We start from the raw sequence: 22,245 nt of genomic DNA, 5'->3' as shown, positions 1-22,245 counted from the left end.
AGTCACCCGGATTAGTTTCTGCGTAGATTTGAATACAGTTTAATATCATTGTTCAATTTACACAAAAGAACATTCAATTTCGTTTTTCGAGCAATACGGCAATCACGGCAAAATACGGCAATCACATTTTAAAGTACGCTCATTTAAATTATTGAACCTGTATAAAAGAAGCATATGTTACTGACATGAAGCATGTTAAAGATTAAGATAATGGAGAAAAAAGTTAGAGACATAAAAATGGCCCGATCGCAACTAAAAACTAAAAGATCAAAAGGTAATAACGTACATGTATGGTAACACCGTAAAAAAGAGCAAATTATCTACTTGGTAAAATTTTGCCTAAGTTTATGGTTTATAGGTCGAATTTCATGTACCATGTTTGATTTTCTATTTAGATTAAAGATAGCTAAAATATCTTTTTGAACATGAACAAACTAGAATAAAACCAATTAGAAAAAAAAATTGCATCTTCACTCTAAAAACTGTGTTTAGCAATTAAACATAATATTGCTATCACTTTGTAAACATGTTTAGAAGCTATTCAATTCCTAAACATTAATGTTCAATTGCTAAACACTGTCCATCCTTACTCTAAACATGTTTAGTATTAAAACATGTTTACAAACTGATAGCAAGAAAGTATTTAGAAAAGTGTTTAATTGCTAAACACATTTTTTGCAGTGTTGCCTTCGTTTACCATTTTGAATGCAGGAAGTACTACATAGAAATGCGTAGAGATTAAAACGAAAACACGATTCTTATGCAAATAACTCTGAGCCAAACAGACTGCTAAATTTAATGATGTTGAATGACATAACTTCAATTTAAGATGTTTTCAACATCCCCTTAACATGACAACGTCAGGTCTGAAACGAAATTGAATGTCTGCAAACCTATATGAACCACGGGAATGACAGCAGGGAGCTTATTCGCATCAAATTAGCCATTATCAAGATGAATTTGAATACTAACTTTGCGAAATTGGCTGGGAAGACCTATATTAGCAGTTTCGTGTTAAATGTTTGCAAATGGTACACAACACCTTTAACCTACACTAGCTAATAATTCTTGAATTGTTATGGGCAACCAGACTCGTGAGAAGCCTCCCACATAATCAGTGATTCCTCTGAAATGCTCTTTCTTAACATATTTTACAGATAATCTCTGAAGGTCGGTCCACAATGGGAACAACACCCCTGTTAACGACCAAACAACTAACTACCAATCAACCGACAACCAATCAGCCAACAACCAATCAGCCGACAACCAATCAGCCAACAACCAAGTAGCCAACAACCAAGCAGCCAACAACCAATCAACCGACAACCAATCAACCGACAACCAATCAACCAACAACCAATCGGCCAACAACCAATCGGCCAACAACCAATCAGCCAACAACCAATCAGCCAACAACCAATCATCCAACGACCAATCAACCAACGACCAAGCAGCAAACAACCAAGCAGCCAACAACCAATCAACCAACGACCAACCAACCGACAACCAATCAGCCAACAACCAATCAACCAACAACCAATCAACCGACAACCAATCAACCGACGACCATCCAGCCAACAAACATTCAACCTGCCACCACACAAGCTACGACTTCAGTGCCAACCACCGAAGTCGTCACAACAGGGTAATTATTGATATATAGGCCTACTTGAGAATTGACACTATAGACCTTTATCATGCTGCCACCATTTCAGTCATGTTTCCTGTATCTAATAACAGTACTATATGATAATGTTTTTTTTTTGGTGCAAAAAGGAACTAGCAATTTTTCCTTCCAGCCTCACTTTGATTACCGTAACGTTGATTTGAATGGGTAAAAATCAAGATGGCCGCAACATGATAATGGTCTTTACCTTTTATTTTACCAACCAGCAGTTTCATGGTGCACCATATCAACGATTTAAAATGATTTTTGAAGCAATGATGATGATGGTGATAGTGATGTTGACGATGATGGCGATATTAAGGATGATGATTACTGATAAACATCTCTGTGCTTGTTGTGGTAATGGTGAGGCCTATCACAGTCAATAAAATGTGTTGTGTAATATTTGTGTTTTAATTGTAAAGGCAACCTTTCGTAATGGGTCTAAACCGCTTTCAGAGTCAACAAAATGTGTTGTATAATAGTGTCTCCTATTTTTTTAATAATTATTTTAAACAGCATACCAGCCTTTCGTAACAGGCCTTAACTGCAAGGTCGCGAGCCAATAATGTTGGCCCACCAAACAAATTAGTCGATTCTTAATCCATATAACTCGCTTTATTCGAAGACACGCTATAACGATTTTTCCCGAGAAGACCGCTGCCAAGCGCATGAACCATGGCTCCGCTGACGTACAGACAATTAATTAAAACATGATACCGCACTCCAGTAAATCAATACTGGAAACAATATGAAATACTGTATATTGTACGCAAAGAGCATCATTAATTATGAACTGATGTGTTTTAATGAAGAAATCATTTGTTCAAAACAACTTTTGAGAGTGAACGAATCGTTAAAATCGAAATATGTGATATAATCATATCCGCCAGTGACCCAGAATGAGAAACCATATTAGACCCTATAGTGCATTAATAAATGCATTTCTTGGAAAATGATGATTAGCGATGTTGTTGTGATGTTCGTAGGACTTGCTACCTTAAAGGGAATATACATCATTTGCTTTTACTGTAATTTTCAGAAATGGATGGAATTGGGGGGTTGGAAATATATAGCAAATATAGTTACACTTTTTTGAGGTTTTGGGTTGGAAAATGCTATAAAAACCAAGAAAAACAATCATTTTCCTGTAGTCTGGTTCCCTGACTCCATATATTAAGAAGAAACAGAGCAGTTTACATACATTGGGGAATTGTAAGGTCAGGGATCCAGTCTAGCTGGCTCGTACCCGTTCATAGGTTTGTAATCGATTGCAAACAAGTGCGATGGTCAATTGGGGCCAGTATTTGAAAAAAAAAGCCAGTTTTTTTCCAACGCTGATCGGCCGATTTTCAAGAAAAATGGTACATTTGTATACATTTTCAACGGTGGTTGGCCGACCACCGTTGGAAAAACCTAATTTTTTTTTCAACTATACTGATCCAAATTTACCGGTTTTTTTTCAGTCAAAATTTTGTTTGCTTATTGGTTCCATGTTCATGAACGGGTGCAGGCCAGCTAGACTGGTTCCCTTACCTTACAACTTTCCGGCATTTTTTGTGGAGTCAGGGAACCACACTACTTGAACATTTTCGTTTTTCTTGGTTTTCCAGCATTTTCGAACACAAGACTTTTAACATGTCAGTGTAACAATATTTGATCTATTATACTAACCCCCAAATAGTTCATTTCTGAAAATTACAGCGAAAGCCAATAATGTACATTCCCTTTAAAGGGGACTGATAAAAACAGTTGTTCAGACCAGATGAAACTGTTACAAAAAGTTGTTTATGAATCACATATTGGAGATAGTGTGACTTTCATTTTGCTTCAGAAAAACCTCCCGTGGACTGTTGGGACATACACGCCAGTTCACCCTTACTTCCCAGTGGCGAGTACGCCGTGTATCCTGCCACGCACAACGGACCTTTGCAAGTCTATTGCGACATGGACACGGATGGCGGAGGATGGACAGTGAGTAGAGCTTTCTCACATTACCGCCCGTCCACTTGAGGGCAGCGGTGACCGCTAATCTCAGCTAAATTGGGGAAGAAAGCGAAGATGTCCAGCATTGTTGGTACCTTACCACTATAATCATTGTACGTTTCGTGCGCATGACATGCGCAGGCGGAAGTGGTGACCCGGGGTCAGTGGCGTATCCAGCTTTTGTTGTCGGGGGGGGGGGGGGCAACGAAATGTAGACATGTTTTTTTTTCCGGACTCTTGACCTCCGTAAAAACAAAAAGCCGGGGGCGTAATTTTTTTCCCTAGGAGGGTTAGGGGCAATGTCATGAATAATTCAGTTTTTCCTTTGAATCATTGCAAGACTTAGGTTCTCGTTCTATTTTTCCCTTAATTTAAAATTATCTCAGTGATAAATTTGGAGAAGAAAAATAGCTGATGAAAATGAGCAGCGACGAGGTGGATTCGAACCAGGGATCTTTGTATCCATAGCTCATCTCGCCATCCACTAGGCTACTGTGTGGTAGCTCGACGACAACCGTTCTTTAAAATGCTTTAATGTATTGTAACTATTTGAGTAACTAACAACAATGCTGTTGATGTCATTGTCCGTTCTCATGGATAAACGTGAATTATTCATGACATTGCCCCTAACCCTCCTAGGAATAAAAATTACGCAGCCGGGGGACCTATCTTCCAAATGGGGGCGCACTTCAAAACTGACCACTAATGTGCATACCGGAAAATATACAGCGCTTTTCACGTCGCATTGTAAGGGTTTTGGAGCTTGGCTTGTAAATTTGTTTTATGTCAAAGCTCTGTAACCGTTGATGAAAATAGTTTCTGAACAAATATCTTTCACAAAAATCTGCATGGAGTGGGGGGGGGGGCAATTTGTGCCACCTGCCCACCCTCTTGATACGCAAATGCCCTGGGTCACTGGTTTAACAAAACCCATCAATGAGATGTTGGGTGTTGAGGGTTTTGTTTGTAACATTCGTTTTCCGTTTTTCATAGTTTGAATAGACGTAGACGTGAGATAAAACATTTTAGCACCATGGCACCTGCAATTTTCACCAAAAGGTGTTCAAGTGTTGGCAGTTTGATGTTGGTTGTGTAAGATCCTACAAAAACAGGCTAAAAATCATCCTGGGTCTTGTCCTTTTTCGGGGCGAAGCTGGAATTAAAAGGAAGGGGTTTTCAGTTTAAATTATTAAAAGTTTCATAAATAAATGTATATACAATAATTGCTATAAAGACAGCTTTTTGCCATCTTTTCGAATTCCCATCAGGTATTTCAAAGGCGCATTGATGACACTCAAGATTTTAACCAGAACTGGGCCAGCTACAAAGCTGGCTTTGGTGACCTCTCCGTCAACTTTTTGCTGGGCAACGACGCCCTCCATGAGCTCACGACCCAGCAGGACTATTTGCTGCAGATCGAGCTGCAGTCTTACTATTCGCAGACTACTTACACCAAGTACGGTTTCTTCACCGTGGCTGACGAAGCTAACAAATACCGGTTGACCGTTGGCCTGTTCTACGGCTCCTATGTAGCAGGTTTGTGCATTCATTGCTTGTGTGCCTTGAATTGTGAAGGGATTTGCCATGAGCTCTTAGGGCCCACCTCAATCCACATCCGGGACGATTTCCGGAGAAAGTGCAGGCAGAATCATTCACTTTGTCCGGAAGAAGCTCTGTATTTGTCCCGGGCATGTTCCAAGGAATGTTTCATAAGCAACCTGCTTGACTCACCAAATTCGCAAAGCTGACATACCGACGAATATTAAAGCGAAAACCCTTAATGTTTCGATAATAACCCTTTTTGGTGTATATTCGAATTGAAATAGGAAACGTAGTATCCTTCAGATAAACTTATTTCATCAGATAAGTTATACGATTTGTTTTAATTTGATCGTAAACGTATTCGTCAGTTTGTCAGATTACAAAATCTCCCATAGCTGATTGTTGTTCACAGTGTTTGTATGCGTCAGTTTGTCTGATTACAACTTTTCGCGTGCGCGATGTATACAGTGCGCGCGCGAAAGTGAGTTGTGAACTTGTGAACAAACAGAACGACTGGCTATTGGAGATTTTGTTATTTGACAACACGGCAGTTCCACATGCATAGCGCGTACACACAAAAAGGTTCTGTAATGCGTTAGTGCTGTATTTGTGAACTCCAATGATGCCAGTGACGTCACACAACATGGCGCCGTCCACATACAGAACAAAACATTGATGTTTCGTCCCAAATAATGTCAAAATCAGTAGACACTTTAGAAATATGTTTTATTATCATAAATGACAGGCAATGACCTTGTTTAAGGGGAATTTCGCCAACATTTTTGCAATGTATCGAAGACTTTTAAAAGCCTTCAATAAAAGCGAAACGCAGTTTTTCAGAAGAAATCTTTATGTTGATACCATTATTCAGTTATGAAAATAGCCAAATCATACTTTTTCTTGGTCGGGTCGACATTTTAAAATATAATATAGACGTTGAAAGTCAGACTACAATTCCAAAGCTTCGCTGAGAATTCGGGCTGCTGCATCGCTGGTTTACGATCTAGTATCCCACTAATACATGCAAACTGGCGCGCGGGTACCAACTGGCCTAGCGCCGCGTGTGTTGTGTACACAAAAGCGCCGTACAACGTGTACACATGTACATTATACATGTGTACGTACGTAAAACCATCGCATTCGGGACGATCGCAAGACATTGAAAAAAAAATGCATAAAATGCAAAACAGATTACATAGAAATAAAGAACCATCTATATCTGTTTTTGGATGAAAACACTCACTGTGGACAAAATAAACACACAATCCGAAATTCACAAATGTTTAGTGTACAGTGAGTGAGTGTTGTACAGCATATTAAAGCAGCACAATCCAAAACCAAGCATGAATTTGCCATCAGTATAGCTAGACACTCTATCCTCTTAATTTTCTGGGGGAAGTTACTGACAATTAATTGGATCTATAGCTTAAACAAAACAATAACAAATAGGTTTTTGTTTGGCAATAAACGCATTCTTTATTTCACAACCAAACCAAGTAAGATATTCATTATGAAATGTTTACGTCAACTATGTTATTCAAGCATCTGGGACAGGGAGGCAGCGAACAGACTACACCTACCACTCCCAATTCAGATCACACTAAAAATATTTGTACATGTACTCCACACCATGGACTATTTAGAAAGGTTCAGAGTGGGGGTTGGGCTGTTTGAATGAACATGGCCATGTCATGGCATGGTCAGGAACTGATACGGAGTTCAATCGCAATGGGTGGGTAGTACAGATCAGATGCGGAGGAATCCAAAGCTCGTCCATTATACCCGGCCATGCATGTCGTTGCCATCTTCAATCCAGAAATAGGAAGAAACTCTTCAAAACCTGAAAGCACAACAAGAATATAACAAATGGAACAAAGTCAAAGGGATACTTTGAGATGCATGGTGGCAGCAAATACACCAGTCCTTTTCTGGTGTTGACGTCAATTTGAACATGTGCACATTAGGTTAAATGTGACGTAAAAAATGAAAAGGACAGGTAAAAGGAAGCGTCTCAAAAGTCTCTGTTGAAAATTATTGCCAGGTTATTTTCAAGATTGTTGTCTGTGCCTTTGCTGGGATTTTTCTTGCATTGAATATGAGTGTTAAAAACTATAGAAGATAAGAAAGTTTCATATTTTATCTTTTTCTATAGGCACAGACATACATGTACAATGTACATGAAAACATGTACTTGTACATGATGTATGTACATGCATGTACATACATGCCATGATCAATTTCTAAGTAAAATAATATCAAGATGCTCACCGATGTAAATTGTCAAATTTTCTGAAGGTATCCTTCGTCAGGGCAGGGTACGTCATCTGCGTGTCATGGTGGAATGCCGTACACTCCGCATAAGAAGAACTGTAGGCAAACCTCCTCCACACCGTCCGAGAGACAACCAATAATAGGTCTACATGGCAAATTAAAGTACACATTCAAGTTCATGTACAGTTACGTGACGTTTGTATTTGTACACAACAAGAACAAGAGCATGCATTACATGGGTTTCGAGTAAACTCCGTACCCAACAACCACAAGACTGTTACCGACTCGGTCCCTAACAGACGGGTCTGACCGTCTGAGACAGCATAGCCAACTCAGTTCCACTTCCAGGTCAACTTGGTCCCAGGTACAAATGTATAAAAGTCGGTCCAATGTCAACTAAGGGGGTAAGTCTCAAGTCATTTTAGTCCCAGGTCAAATTTGAAATTAATGGAAAAAATACTCTACAAAAAAAAAAGTACAATTATATGACTGAGTGAGGGCAAAAAAGAAATAGCCTAATGTATTGACGGCCCTGGCAATGTAACCTACATGTAGGGCCTACATGTCAAATCCTTTGTTTACGCATTTAGAACATACATGTACAGTACACAGTTTCCTTGAGAAGTTTTCAAGAACAATGTCAGGCTCCTGCCTGCAAAGAATGACCTCCATTCCTCCATCATCATTCATGTTCCTGCATGATGCATGCCATTGCCAGCAAATCCTGACCACGCTGACTAAAATTTACATGAAATTTAAAAATCATAATGAAATTGGAGGATTCAGGACTGTTACTGTTAGGATTAAGGAATGCATTGTGATTATTTATTACGAATACGATTTTCTGGGTAATTGCAACTAGCAAGGCACACTGGGCAGAAATATTTCTTAGATGAAAGTCTTCTTCATACACGAGTCGTTGCGTCGTCCAAAAGTGCGTGCTGTGGGATAGCTCAAGGCGCCTACGCTACGACTGTTTCATGTACGACATTAGTGTAATAACTTCCTGTCATGGCGCGGCGTACGTACACAAAATCCTTGTGTCGCAGGCTAAAAACAAGGAGAAACTACAAAAACTACATCTTCTGAGCAGAGTAAATACATAATCTGTAGGCTTACCTTTGAGATTTCCGTCTGAATCTCCGAAATCATGCCAAAACATGGCCACGAAGGTCCCCACTCGTCACGCCATGACACTGCATGTACACTTCGTACGTTGCGACTTGACGAATTCCTGTTTTATTCACCCTCAATATTGGCTAAAATCTCACGAAAGCATGTCGACCCAAACCTTTCGTCCATATCAACGTGAACCTAGATAACTCATTTATTGACAGATTGACTAAGTATGCGTCACAAAACTGCATTTTACTTTATAAATGATGTTTTCTCGAAGTGGAAATGACGGCACGAAAATGCTAAATCGTACCAGGTCACAAGTCACACGCTGCATAATAAAACACACGTTATCATAATTTGTGCACGCTAGATGGCAACTGTCGACCGTACATAGCTTCATTGATGGTTTGTAAAGCCTTATTTGGTAATCTGTTGCGTATTCATTTTAATAAACCAATCAATTTTTATATCTTTCGCGGGGTATTTCAATCCACAAACGAAACAAAGGGATTGCTGCGCGTAAGGTTTATTTACATCGTGCTAGGTTGTCACGTGGTATTACCACTAACTCCATCTCGCCAACAGAGGGCGTACTTTTTTATGCGTGAAACTGCCGTGAAAAACTGACGAATACTTTTACGATCAAATAAACACATATCGCAAAACTACATGTAGTTCTTTTTAATTTTTAGTGAAAATTGTATGCATTCTACATGTAGCGTGCAATATTATTTTGATCTTAATAGATGAGTAGAAAATGAATTGAGTCTTAAAAAGTCACGTGACGTTTTGATAACCACAGTAGTATATGCGTTGGTACTTTGAAGCACACCTTACATTAGATGGTTACCATTAAAATTTCGTATTCGACACTATTTAAAATTCTGTAGGCCTATTGTTTGTTATGACTAATTCGTCACAGGAGGGACTCCGAATCTCAAAATCCAGACAAGAATTAAGAATTTTGGAATAAATACTTGAAAGAGCAGCCTTTAAAACCACAAAAATAACAAAATCTCAAAATCGCCAAAGTGGTCGATTCGCCAGTTTGTCAGCTCTACGACGCAATACCTAATTGCAGGAAGATTGCGGGGAATTTGTTGAGAATCCTGCAACTTATACCCGATACAATGTCCGCAACTTGTACACGATACAAGTCTGCAACTTGTCCGAAACTCGTCCCGGATATATATTATTGAGACGGACCGGCCCTTAATTGTCACGTCAGACTCTATCATTCACTCCAAGGGCGGATCCAGAACACAATTTTTTTTGGGGGGGCCACAACATTTTTTGGACCCCCCCAAAAAGTGGGTCAAAAAAATTACGGCGTGGGGTTCGGGGCCCGCTTAAGGGCCCCGAAAATTTGTTGGATTCTAGATGCTCTGTGGTGCGATCTGAGGCAATTTCTGACCACTTTAACCAATGTTTTTTTGAGGAAAAGATGGTGGTGTACTCATTGCCTGCCTTTATTGCGATGTCACATTAAAAAAAAAATTTGTCTCGTTTTTTTTTTTTTTGGGGGGGGGGCCATGGCCCCCTTTGGCCCCCCCCCTTGGATCCGCCCTTGATTCACTCAACTCACCAAGACTGCCTTTGAACGTCCTCATCAGCAGTCGAAATGCAGGGCATCACTTATTGGACGCTGAAAGGAGCATAGCGCAGCATCCACGCTGAGTCTCGTTGCAAGACGTATACGAATTTGTACGCATTCAGCTAGTCATAAGTTCATACAATGTGTAATAAGCGCCATACATCGGCCCTTCTGTGTGGGCAAAAGATTCAGTAAAATAATTATATACTCCTACTCACCATGCTACGGTGACCCCTACGGTCTTTTAGACAACATTGTGTGTACGTTGGGCAATAGAGTGCAATATGGTCCACGATTGACCGAAGGTCCACGATTAACGATCGTGTACAAAACTTATGGGAGGTCTTCCTAAAAAAGTTAGTACAAACAAAAAAGGGACAATAGGGGTCTACGACTGAAAATGTTTACAACTACGTTTGTTTATGATGTTAATCGGGGACACACACGTGCAACATCATCGGTGGATGGAGAACAGGAGCCAAATCGAGGACTCCTAGGTTGGAAAACGTGTACAAAACCAATGAGAGCTGTTGCGAAAAAGGATAAAGTATAAACAAAGGAAAAGGAAGAGGAACAAAAGAAAACCTCGATGTACACCATTGACAAACGTGTACAAGCATTACATTCACTGTTTGTCCTTAAAAGAGGTCCACATAAACCCTAGTAGCAGCGACGTCGACGTTGTGTGAACTTTCTCACGTCCACACAGTGTTTTCCCCTCTCTAGAAAACAGGCTTAGAGGCATTTTAGGGTTAGCTTTATCCGTGGCAAAATGAAGAGAAACTGTAACGTCGGTGCCGGGTCGCCGGCAGAGGGCGCCAGCACGGACCCACGGTACAACCGTAGCGTTTGGACCCCTGCTGCTTGGCCAGGGAGACCCGTTGCTGGACTGCGCCGAATCAGTAGTGTGACATTTTTGAACAAGTCTTTTTGTTGTGAGTTGTAAAACTGGAAAGAGCCTCGTGTAAGAAAGTGGCAAGAATAAACGGCTTAGAGCCCCGAAACCCTGAAGAATAGTGTCTGTGGGTTTCCTTCGTCTGGTGTGTGACAACCCAGGATCCGGTTGACGTTATGCCGGTGGCGGAGTAATTGCAGAATACCCCGCCACTCGGAAATACACCCCTAAATTCTCTGGCTACGAGGTTGGAATCACTGGAAAAAGAAACAATTCAAGTCCATGCCAGCTACGCGGATACTGAGGAATGTGGGGGTCCATTATTTGAGAACGAAGCAACACAAAAGGAATGGGAGTTGCTGAAAAAAATTCTAAGTCCAAACCAACCACCCTGTTGGCGGCTACGCGGATACGGAGTGGGAGTGCAATGGAGCGCATGACTCATAGTACATACAAGTAGCGCTGAGAATGTTTATTGAGGTCAACCAACCGTGACCTCGAAGCCGGCTACGAGGTGGATAGATCGAGTGGCGGGGTATTCTGCAATTGTGCCTTGGTGGCAGCGTTGGGATGTCTGAAGGAGAAAAAAACAGGTAGAACTTTAAGGTGTTTTTTTGCCATGAATACACCATGAGATACAGTGAGATGGCCAGCAAAACGTTCGTCACGTTGGATGACTCGGAGTTGTAATTTTTCAGGGTTTCGGGGAGTCAGTTAAGCCTACATGCTAGGTCCCACGGGGAACCGCTCCGCGCTGAACACGGCGGCGTGGCAGACGTTCCGTTCCAATCTGAGCGTTGTCGGGCTGTGCCTGTTGATGCGGCAGTGGTGGGTCTTCGTTTTGGTACGCCACGGGATGATTTTGACAGTACGCCTAGTGCCGGGTCTCATGGGGAATCGACCCGCACTGTACACGCGTCGGCACAACAGGCGCTCTGTTCCATTTAGAACACTGCCGAGTTGTCGATGCAACATGCGTGGGGCTTCGTCCGGAGACACCCTGTGTCTTCTGCACCAACACAAGTAACAGGGCCCACGGTGGGAAACAGCCCCGTAACACATACATTCATACCGACTGTGGATCGGCTCCGCACTGCACGAGTCAATGGAGCGGAGCCGGTGCAGTTACTCCGCACGAAAGTCAATGGAGCGGAACCGGTGGAGTGGCTCCGCACGGAAGGCAATGGGGCGGAGCCGGTGGCCGGTTGAGTAACGTTGCTCTTCACGGGAGTCTACAGCTGTTGCTCCGCACACGTGTCAATGGAGTGGAGCCGGTGCAGTTGTTCCACACGGGAGTCTGAGGAGCGGAGTCGGTGGAGCCGACAGAGTTGCTCCGCACCGGAGTCTGTGGACCAGAGCCAGGGGAGCCGATGGAGTTGCTCCGCACGGGAGTCTGTCAGTAATGTGCTGACATGAGTAGGATGTCAGGATGCGGCCACGCGTATAGTTAACCCAACAGCACACGGGACTCAACAGCAAACAATCCGGTTAATATAAGTCCGGTTCATACTTATCGCGACATCACGGCAAGTAGTCTTGCTGCAAGTTCGCAAAAAACTGAACACCTTTTAACTCCGGCAACGTTTCATGACGTCACATTTGCTTCGGCTTCGGTATTTGCTTGGAGCGGCCTTTCAAAGTATATAACGCTACACAGTACAAAGCACGCGTGATGCTAGGCGAACCAAATTGGCTTCCAGTCTTTATGTGCCAATTAGCGAGCAAGCAGCCTTCAAATTACGCGAACGGCATGTCAAAGAGCAGTTATAGTCGACCTCATTTCCAGGGTGTCGATCATTACGCTGCCATCACTACCTGCTCTCTCACCCTGGTATTGGATCATTTGCGTATCTTTTTTTTAGATACGTATTAAATTGAGGATAAGTCTGGTGCCTGCCTGTACTTTACATCGGCGTTTGTTTTTGTACGTGGTGTCTGGAGTATAAACGTAATAAATTCATCACGACGTGAGTTACGAAAACTCTATTTTTTTCAAAGTTGAAAGGTTAAATTTTACAATATATGCAGTATCTCAATTCATAGTAATATGAGCAAATTGGAAAGGAAAGGTTTATTATTGAGGTGTGGACGTTATAATTACAACTAACGTGAGAACACGTAATACACGTTGGAAATAACAAGACCAACTACACGATAAATATCCATTTACCTGCTAATTTGAATCAGGATTCCTATTGGATGCGAAGTTGACAATAAAGTAAGTATTTTTGGTGCATACGAAGAGAAATGAAAAATGGCATAAAGTATGTCACAAATTAATACCAGTTTTAAGCCACATTTTAAAAACAAATGAAAGTGAGGCTAGAATGTTTAAATAGTCTGGCACCATCCTATTTGACAGTTCACATTTGACAAAATACATTAAGGGAACACGACAAAACGCTTTCTCGTGAATACGGTCCATAGGCTACGTACTTCACAATATCGACAAGCTTGTCGACAAGCAAGTCCGTGCAATGGGAGCTCAAAATTAAGTAAGGTCTATAGATCTTAATAATGCCCACAATCTTCTTTTGCAGATGATTCGATGAATTATCAGAACGGAATGGCCTTCTATACATTGGATCAAGACAACGATGTGGACGTACCACGACACTGCGCTCAGTCGTTCCTCAGCGGCTGGTGGTATAGTGCCTGCCTGTCCAGCAACCTAAACGGGCTATTTGTAAACGGCCCCAATGTCCCCCAGAACGCACAGGGCGTCATATGGGGCTCATGGCTGACCGTACGTCTCCCAATCACTGAAGTTTGCCGAGATGAAGTTACGCCCCGTGTCAGGTAAAAAGAGTGCGTTTAATTTGTAGAACATTGGTTTTTACTTGTACGTATACCCGCCTTTTCTGGATAAAGAGGGGTATATTGTCCATGGTAGTCAGGATTTGTGACTTGTGATTATTGGGTCTTGCGTTCAAATCCAGCTGTTGGTCATCACATTGTGTGTCAGTGCAAGCTATTTGCCTCTGGTCACAAAGAAGTATAGGTAACAGGGAGAGTAAACTCAATCTCATTAGCCGTTGAGATACTGTAAACAAAACTGGATGGCGCTATTCGGCTTGGGTAAATACATGCACAGTAGCCTACAAGGACTCGAGTTTACCCAAACGAATCCTCGCTCACGATTTCTTCTGTCATGTCTCAAAAAGGCTAACTCCTTATCAATGATTTATTTTACCTATACAGTACATTTTATTTAGTTCCTAGTAAATTTCGTACAAATGAAATTGTCTGCAAAGGAATATGAAGGTACTTTTTCACGCGAAAAGGTGGGCTTTGAGAGCCTATAAACTTGTGCTTCGCGGTGATGCACGGCCGAAAGACTTGTGCTTAAAAAATTGATGTGCATAATTAGACAGACGAAATGTAGTTCAAAAGGAAGGAGACACATTATAATTACGTATTGCACGAATTATGTTTTGATATTTTGTTCAATTTTGAAATTTAATCACCTTAAGTCCAAAACATGTGTCTTTGCCAAATTTCATTTGACTGCATGACATACTTCCCTGCGTGATGTTCACTCTGTAATATATCCGAAAGCGTATAGTTATTCCACCCCTTTCATCCTTTAAACGACGTTTCCAGCTCAATCGGTACCTAAAGATTGCTGGGACCACAAGTTACAAGGACAGACTGTCAGCGGATTATACAATATCTACGTGACGGGAAAGCCCCAGGCCATACAGGTGTACTGTGATATGGATGATGTCGGCGGAGGCTGGACGGTAAGTCTTCGCTTGACACAGCTCTGGGCGAGGAGACATGGAAAAGAACCGAATTCAGAACCGGCATACTTAAACCTCAATCTAGACTGAAACCTAGACTGAAACTCAGTATCAAACCTTAAAGCCTAGACCTAGACCCAAGCCGAGAAACGCAACCAGAATCAGACCAAGACTAACCTCCAGACCTGAAACAAATCTAAGAATGCCAGAACTAAAGAGCCAGAAACTAAGAAAGACAGAACTAAAATCAGAACCACACCAGTGCTAGACCTATACCAAAACAAGATCAATTGCAATCAAAACTAGACAAAGAGTGGCAGACCTAGAACAAAACCAAGAACCTGAACTAGAATCAGAGCCAGACGTAGTGCTAGACAGGAACCCGAGTCAAGAAATAGAACTAAATGCAGAACCCGTTCAAGCTCAAAGAACAAAACTAAGGAGCAAGAGAGCCAGGACCAGAATCAGAACCATATAGACCTAAACTAAGAACTAGTAGTACCACAATCAGAGCTAGACAAAGTGACAAACCTTGACTCAAATCCAGAGTCAAAACGAGGAGAACCAGACCAAGTGCTAAACCTACACCTCAGAATCGGAACTAAATTGGAAAAATAGACCTTGAGACCTAAGAATACCAGAACTTGACTGAAACTTAGAAACCCCACCCTGACTTGAGGTTTATACCACTCGTAGGTTATTCAACGTAGAGTTGATGGCAGCAGAGACTTCTATCTTTACTGGGCGGACTACAAGGCAGGGTTTGGCGACCCAGCCGACGAGTTTTGGTTTGGCAACGACGATCTGCATCTCTTGACCAATCAGTCTTCGTATCAACTGACAGTGAAGATGGAGAGCTGGGACTTCGTGACAAGATATGCCAAGTAAACACGCTGAAACTTGTATTTACGTGATTTGGGTGTTAACGCTTGAAAAAATTGAAACCGAAGTACAAATGGTATTACTCTTGAGACGTGTGAAGGTTTTTATAGGTTTTCCCGGCCAAGTTAACAGATTTGGCGGCCAAATTGGCGACCAATCACCCATTTTCGCACGAATTTGAGTGCACGCTGAGATCAAATTTCAATTACCTAAAAACACCAATCAATTTCGCATTAGAAGCATGCGATTTCACATTTTAATCATGCAATTTCAACAATAGGACATTCAAATTAAAATTTCATAAACGAGCCGGAGCTTCCAGCTGTGTAAGTTTGGTCATTCGAATTCACCATTAAGCGAGCATTGGTGAAAAGTAATTCGAAATAAGTCCATGTCGTTCCGTCGTTTGTTAGAATAAGATGGAGTGCTTTTGTTCCAATTTGGAAATATTGACGTAAAAACCTGTCTCCCACAAGACTTTGCCACTACTCTGATCACCATGCAAACTATAAGATTGAAGCACTAGAAATATCAATATGCCAGCTCATGGGCGTTACACGAGAATTTCAACGTTTTAGACCGTGGCCGTTTGATGCCCAAGACTATCTTGAACTTGCAGACAATGTTGACATAAACAGATATCTACTGCCAGGTCAATTGTAGCAACATATCTGAGATCTGGCAGTCGGCAAAACCTGCCAAGAGGAGGGGCCAGAAACACACACATGTAATACGACATGAAGCAGAAATAATGAAAAGGTGAAAGAAATGAAAAGACTCGCATGAAAAAAAGTGCTAAATGGAATGCGCGGAAATGAAAACGAAAACAAGAATCTCATGCAAATAACCTTAAACCAAACAAACTAGAAATGTCCGGTCTTAAAGCGAATTTGAACGCCTGCAATCTAATACGGACCAAGGGAATGACAGCAGGGCGCTACTTCGCTTCAAAGTGGCCACTATCAAGATGAATTTGAATGCTATTTTTGTAAAATTGGCCGGGAAAACCTATAGTAGTCTTTACAAGAGGCTTCTATCTAAGAAAACGTCTCTATGAATCGTAGAGCTCGGATAAGGCGGATGGTTCTGTCTCCAAATTAACCAAACCTGAATGAGTCTTGACTTATAGGAGTAAAGCGAGTATTATTCTGTTATGCACGACGCTGGAATCCACCCAAAGCTAGATTGTAGAGAAAAAAACACGATTGCATGCCTTAGAAATAAGAACGCTTGCCTGAACTCAATGAAAATGTAAATGTTTTCAACTTGATTTTGCAGCTACGAGCATTTTTCGATAGCAAACGAGGCTGACAAGTACCGTCTCTCAGTGAGCGGATTCTCCGGAAGTTTGGGAATCGGTGAGTAGGCCTAGTATTGTCATCAGTTGTTATTTTGCCATTTAGAAATTGGCAGACTTGCATTCGACTCACCAAACATTGAGTCCGATTCTGAGTCTGAGTCACTTTTACCGAGTCCCGGGTCCGAGTCCCGAGTCATGCACATGGGCGTCGCCAGGATTTTTGTCTAGAGGGGTGCAGAGCAAATTTTCTCTTAAAAAAAATCCCTGTACATCTCGAGCATATTCTCTATGCATTTTTCACTTTTTCGAGGGTGGGCAGGGGAACATTTCCCCACCCCAACCAATAAATTAACAACAATATTACTTCACACCGCTTTTCTTTTTATTTTTTTCCGGGGGGGGGGAGGGCCCCATTGTCTTCTCCCCCTTACGACGCTCATGGCCAGGAAGGTCGAAGGTCTTTTTTCACAGTTTTTCTCTGATTTATAAACTGGAAATACATGTATAACATGTCAAATAAGGCAATGCACCAGTGTCTGGACAGGATAATCTGGTACCGAATACTATAAATCTTCCATTTACGCAATATCGATCAAGACGGACGCTGATTATGTTTCGACACATGGATTTCTCCATCGGAAGCAGGCCAGCCGCATGCGCAGTGTTACATGTACAGTACTTTGATACAGCTCTTCTGAGATCTGCACTGTACACATTGTATCCCTTGCTCAGGAGAGGATCGTCTTCAGAATGTTATTTGTAATTATTTGGAAAAAAAGTGATTTGTGGTCATTTTGATCGAGTCCCGAGTCCGTAGGGTCGAGTTCGAGTCCGAGTCACGTACGAGTAGTCTGAATGATTACCCGTTGTCCAAGGAGCCCTGTCTCCGGTCCAACGTCTGAGAATGCAAATTTATGCAACCCCGCACAAATCAGCCAATCGGGGTCGACTTTACTAAATCGTGACGTCATTTCATTCCCAAATCTGGACTAAGATTGTGATTAACGATTGCGATGCAGTTTTTTTTTTTTTTTAATTGGACGGCTGGGTCGCGCATAGATTTACAAAACCTATAGACACGACCGTAATTGGCCGGCTCATCGCGTAACATATCGTTGCATTGCTCGGAATTCACAGTGTAAAAAAGAGTAATGATGTCTTGTCTATGGGTTTTATTTATGGATATCCAAGACAAGACCTTATATAGAAAGCGCACGCTGAACAGTCATGTGGTTGCTAAGGCAAAGCGTCCGCTGATATTTGGGAAAGCTAATGGATGGAAAACGTGGGTCTCGGTATCGACCGATGGAAGCCGGCAAAAAGGGTGATATTTATCAATACAACTCGTTAAGGAAGGTTTTCTCCAAACTTTCACTGCACACCATAATGGATAGAAACCTTTTTAATATTCGTGAGGCTTGAAAAGATTGACAAATATTGCAAACGCCAGTGTTACAGCTTTCAAAAAATGCACGTAGCCAGGCCTATTTTTCCAATTTCAACGAAGAGTATTGAACATATCACAACGATTTTTAGCACATACTTGGGTCATTATAAGGGAAATAACTCCTGGAGAAATTAATTTTCAAAAATTTCACCCGCCAACGTGAACATGTCTGTGTACATGTAGTTTTATTCAAAATAAAGTGTTACGTAACCTTTAGGTCATCATGTCGAGGTCAAGACGCAGTTTTTTTTGCATATCGCCCGAATCAGCTCACATAATAATAGACACTTGCGGATACATAGCATTATAGTCATGAGTCACACGAGTCTGAAAATTGGTAATCATCCTGCACCCTACCTTAATATAACCTTGGTGAAGGCGTTCGTCATTATTCGTCCGTGCGGTATTTAGGGCTCGGGCGCCGCGCGCTGACTGATCGCTTTGCAGTTTGTGTACAAATACAGCGCGAACAGCGACCTCATACGGCCACTTTTTATATGCAAATAATTTGGTTCTAGACTAACGCCTTGGTCCAATCGTCAATGTGAGGTTTTGGGGGCGGTGCTCATTATGCTAATAGCGTAAGCTGACCTTAAAAGTCGTCTTCTTATTGGTCGATCGTTGCGTCGAAACTTGCATAATATAGCGAGCGATGTGGCGAGACATGCACTGTACATAATACATACACACGCGTTGTGTATCGATGTCTCACATCACACAAAGCGCCAAAAAAATGCACCCAAAAATGTGCTTCTACCACGTCCGCAAAAGGCGAATAGCTGCAAATTATTTGATTACGTCGAGATTTACCAAGGTGTGATTGGACACTCCACATATTAGCCCCGCCTACACTTAATTATCTGTATTCGCATATGAGGTCGTGCGCTAGAAATCTAGCGCAAAAAATTTTGCCGACGATTGGACCAAGGCGTTTGATCAGATCCAAATGATTTGCATAAATTGTGGCCGCATGAGGTCGCTGTTTGCGCTGTATTTTTAATGTGCTGCATAGCAAGGATATGCGGCCGACCGAATGGACGGATATAAAATGACAAACGCCTTGGCCAAGGCTAACCTTAATAATACGTACCTTGCGCATCGGACCTCATGTATAAACCGGTCAAATCAGCCGAAATTATATTTTGACAGCTCGCCTGACCACCCAATGGTGCTTAGTCGTTCATCACCGCAGAATATTTTTACAGTTGGGGAAGTTGCTAAAGAACCCTTTCTGATCAATCTATTTAAACAGCACACCGTCAATTCATGTAGTCGGGAAACTGTGACCAGCAAATTAGTCTGGTTCCCAGTCCCTGTTAGCAGAGTTTTCTTTAAAAAAAAAAATTATTGTGCCATTTTTCCATAGGTGACTCACTGGGCCCACACAACGGGGTCGTGTGGTCCACCCAAGACCAGGACAACGACATCGACCTTGGCAGGCATTGTGCCCAGAACAAAATGGGTGCTTGGTGGTATGACAGCTGCGAGTTCTCTAATCTGAACGGTCCTTTCGTGGCCTACCCGGGCTACTTGGCGAGTGACGTCCTGGGAAGGGGCATTGTCTGGGGCACCTGGAAGTTGCAGTCCTACTCCTTTCCGAAAGCCGAGATGAAGGTGCGGCCATCACACATGGGATTTTCTTTGTAGGCCTATAGCAACAATTAAGGACATGCGTGCGAGTCTCGAACAAACATTATGTTATGTAAATAAGTGAATAATAGTGTAGTGGAGCAGCTGTAAGCATTTAGTTTAATACCGGGTATGGGCTTGGTCTTTTACTAAGCCATGGTCTGTTCCTCAAAAGTAAAACCTATGTAAAATTAGATTTGCTTTATCAAATTGTGTATATTTTTTTCGAACTTCAAAACCTACTCAATTTTGTGAAGAATACAGTTTCAAAAGCAGATTAATGTGTGTCCTGATTGAGGGGCCACCTTTATTATTGGCCGGTTTTAAACACTTCTAAGCGGTGTTCAAACAGCGATTTAAAACCACCCACGTAACTTGCCCTCGACCAATAGGAATTAAACTGTATCTGGTATTTATGAATTGGTGATAAAGAAAGTTCATGTTATAGAGGAACAAAGACCAACATGTCCTCATGTGAGGGCGCACTGTGCAAGCTCTCCGTAGACCCCTGGCTTGTACTTTCCTCTCACTGCGGACATTTCGGTCTTTGGTTTTTCTGTAATATGCATAAATAGTTGGTATGGTTGTTATTATCCATTTTGTATATTGTGTACGTGTCAAGCTTACCCCACTTTCAGTGCAGGAATAACTAACTATAAAGACAATTACGTACAGGTATTATACTAGAAAATTGCTCTAAACACATCACACTATCATTTTTATTTTTTTTTCCTACTAAATTCATTCTAGACTTATGAGATTGAAGGTTTGCATGGTCAAAAGGTAATAAGATAAGTGGTTACCATATGGTAAATCTCTTTTGTGAGTATGTTTTGTTCTGAAAAGAACCGGAAGGAACTCAACGTTTTGGACACTATGCTCTGCCCGTCGTCAGGACCTGTACATGTACGTATCTCCTGACGACGGGCAGAGCATACCGTCCGAAACATTGAGTCCCCTTCGGTTCTTTTCAGAACCACATGTACCCACAAAAGAGATTTACCACATGATGCTGCCGCAAACAACTTATCTTAACTACATTCAATTGTTTAATTAACCGATGGACCGAGGTCAACAATTCCGCATGCGCACATTGTGCGCATCGAATGTACCTGTGCGTCCATTGATCACAGTGGTGAGTTACCCACAATGCATTTTGACGTTTGCTTTTGTGAAAGAAGTGGCGGTCACCACTGCAGCGCCCTATGATAGGGCAGTGGGAATGGGCGATTTTTCCTCTTGACTAGCACTGTAGTTTATGAACATTCATTAGGCTTTATATAATTAGGTGGTAAATAATAAGTATCCATCGTTATCATCTGCTATATCGTCACCGACAACACGAAGTGACCTTAACCCCCGCGCAGTGGAAAATGTGTGTTTCGAGATACAAGCGATTTAAGTTGACGATGTTTTGAAACGGTGATCTGAACATCGTTTTAGCCTCAAAATTCATATTTTTTTTACATTGCCTAAAAGCTGGGATCTTGAATGTCACGTTAATGTTTTTTTAATTTTTATTGAAAACATATAATATTAATGAGTTATCAAACTAATTAACCATAAGGTCACTTCGTGAAAACTCAAAATTCAGATTACGCTGTGTTTGAGTTTTCACGAAGTGACGCTAATCATGTGTATTAGCTAATGGGTTAGCGCTACTTCGTGAAAACGCCAGAAGTGAGTCGCGCATATCACGTGACATTTGTGTCACTTCGTGAAAACGCAAAACCCGTTTTTGACGCGTAGTGTGCAGGCACTTTATACGCGAAAGAATGGTATAGTGCACTTCGTGAAAACGCATTCTCCGGTTTTCACCCATTAAGTTGCAAACGTTCATTAATGTTAATTAATGTTTTGACAAAGCTAATTAACTATGTGTTTAGTAACTTCTTGAGGTGATAGATTATGTGTAATCAGTGGCGTAGCCAGGAATTTTTCAGTGGGGGGGGGGGGGCGCTGGGGGGGCTGGAACATTTCATGGGGGGGGGCGTCATGTAGATCAATGATAATTCTTTTAGAAACTCAAAATCTCAGTGGGGGGCGACTGGGGGGGGCGACAAGGTTTAATGGGGGGTGGGGGGGGGGGCTGTCGCCCCCCACGCCCCCCGTGGCTACGCCACTGTGTGTAATTAATCACAAATCTGGAAAAAACTCGAAATCTTAAAATA

At 41.8% G+C, this 22,245-nt stretch overlaps 1 pseudogene; it reads left to right on the top strand.

The window, feature by feature from the left end:
• The first annotated feature begins 210 nt into the window (after nucleotides 1-210).
• On the top strand, nucleotides 211-20,930 carry LOC119740226 (annotated as a pseudogene).
• Nucleotides 20,931-22,245: the final 1,315 nt, after the last annotated feature.

The sequence above is a fragment of the Patiria miniata genome, unplaced genomic scaffold (genome assembly GCF_015706575.1).
Source record: "Patiria miniata isolate m_02_andy unplaced genomic scaffold, ASM1570657v1 HiC_scaffold_10, whole genome shotgun sequence".
Classification (NCBI taxonomy): domain Eukaryota; kingdom Metazoa; phylum Echinodermata; class Asteroidea; order Valvatida; family Asterinidae; genus Patiria; species Patiria miniata.
The sequence above is the reverse complement of the archived record's forward strand: the minus strand, read 5'-3'. Positions and strand labels throughout refer to the sequence as shown.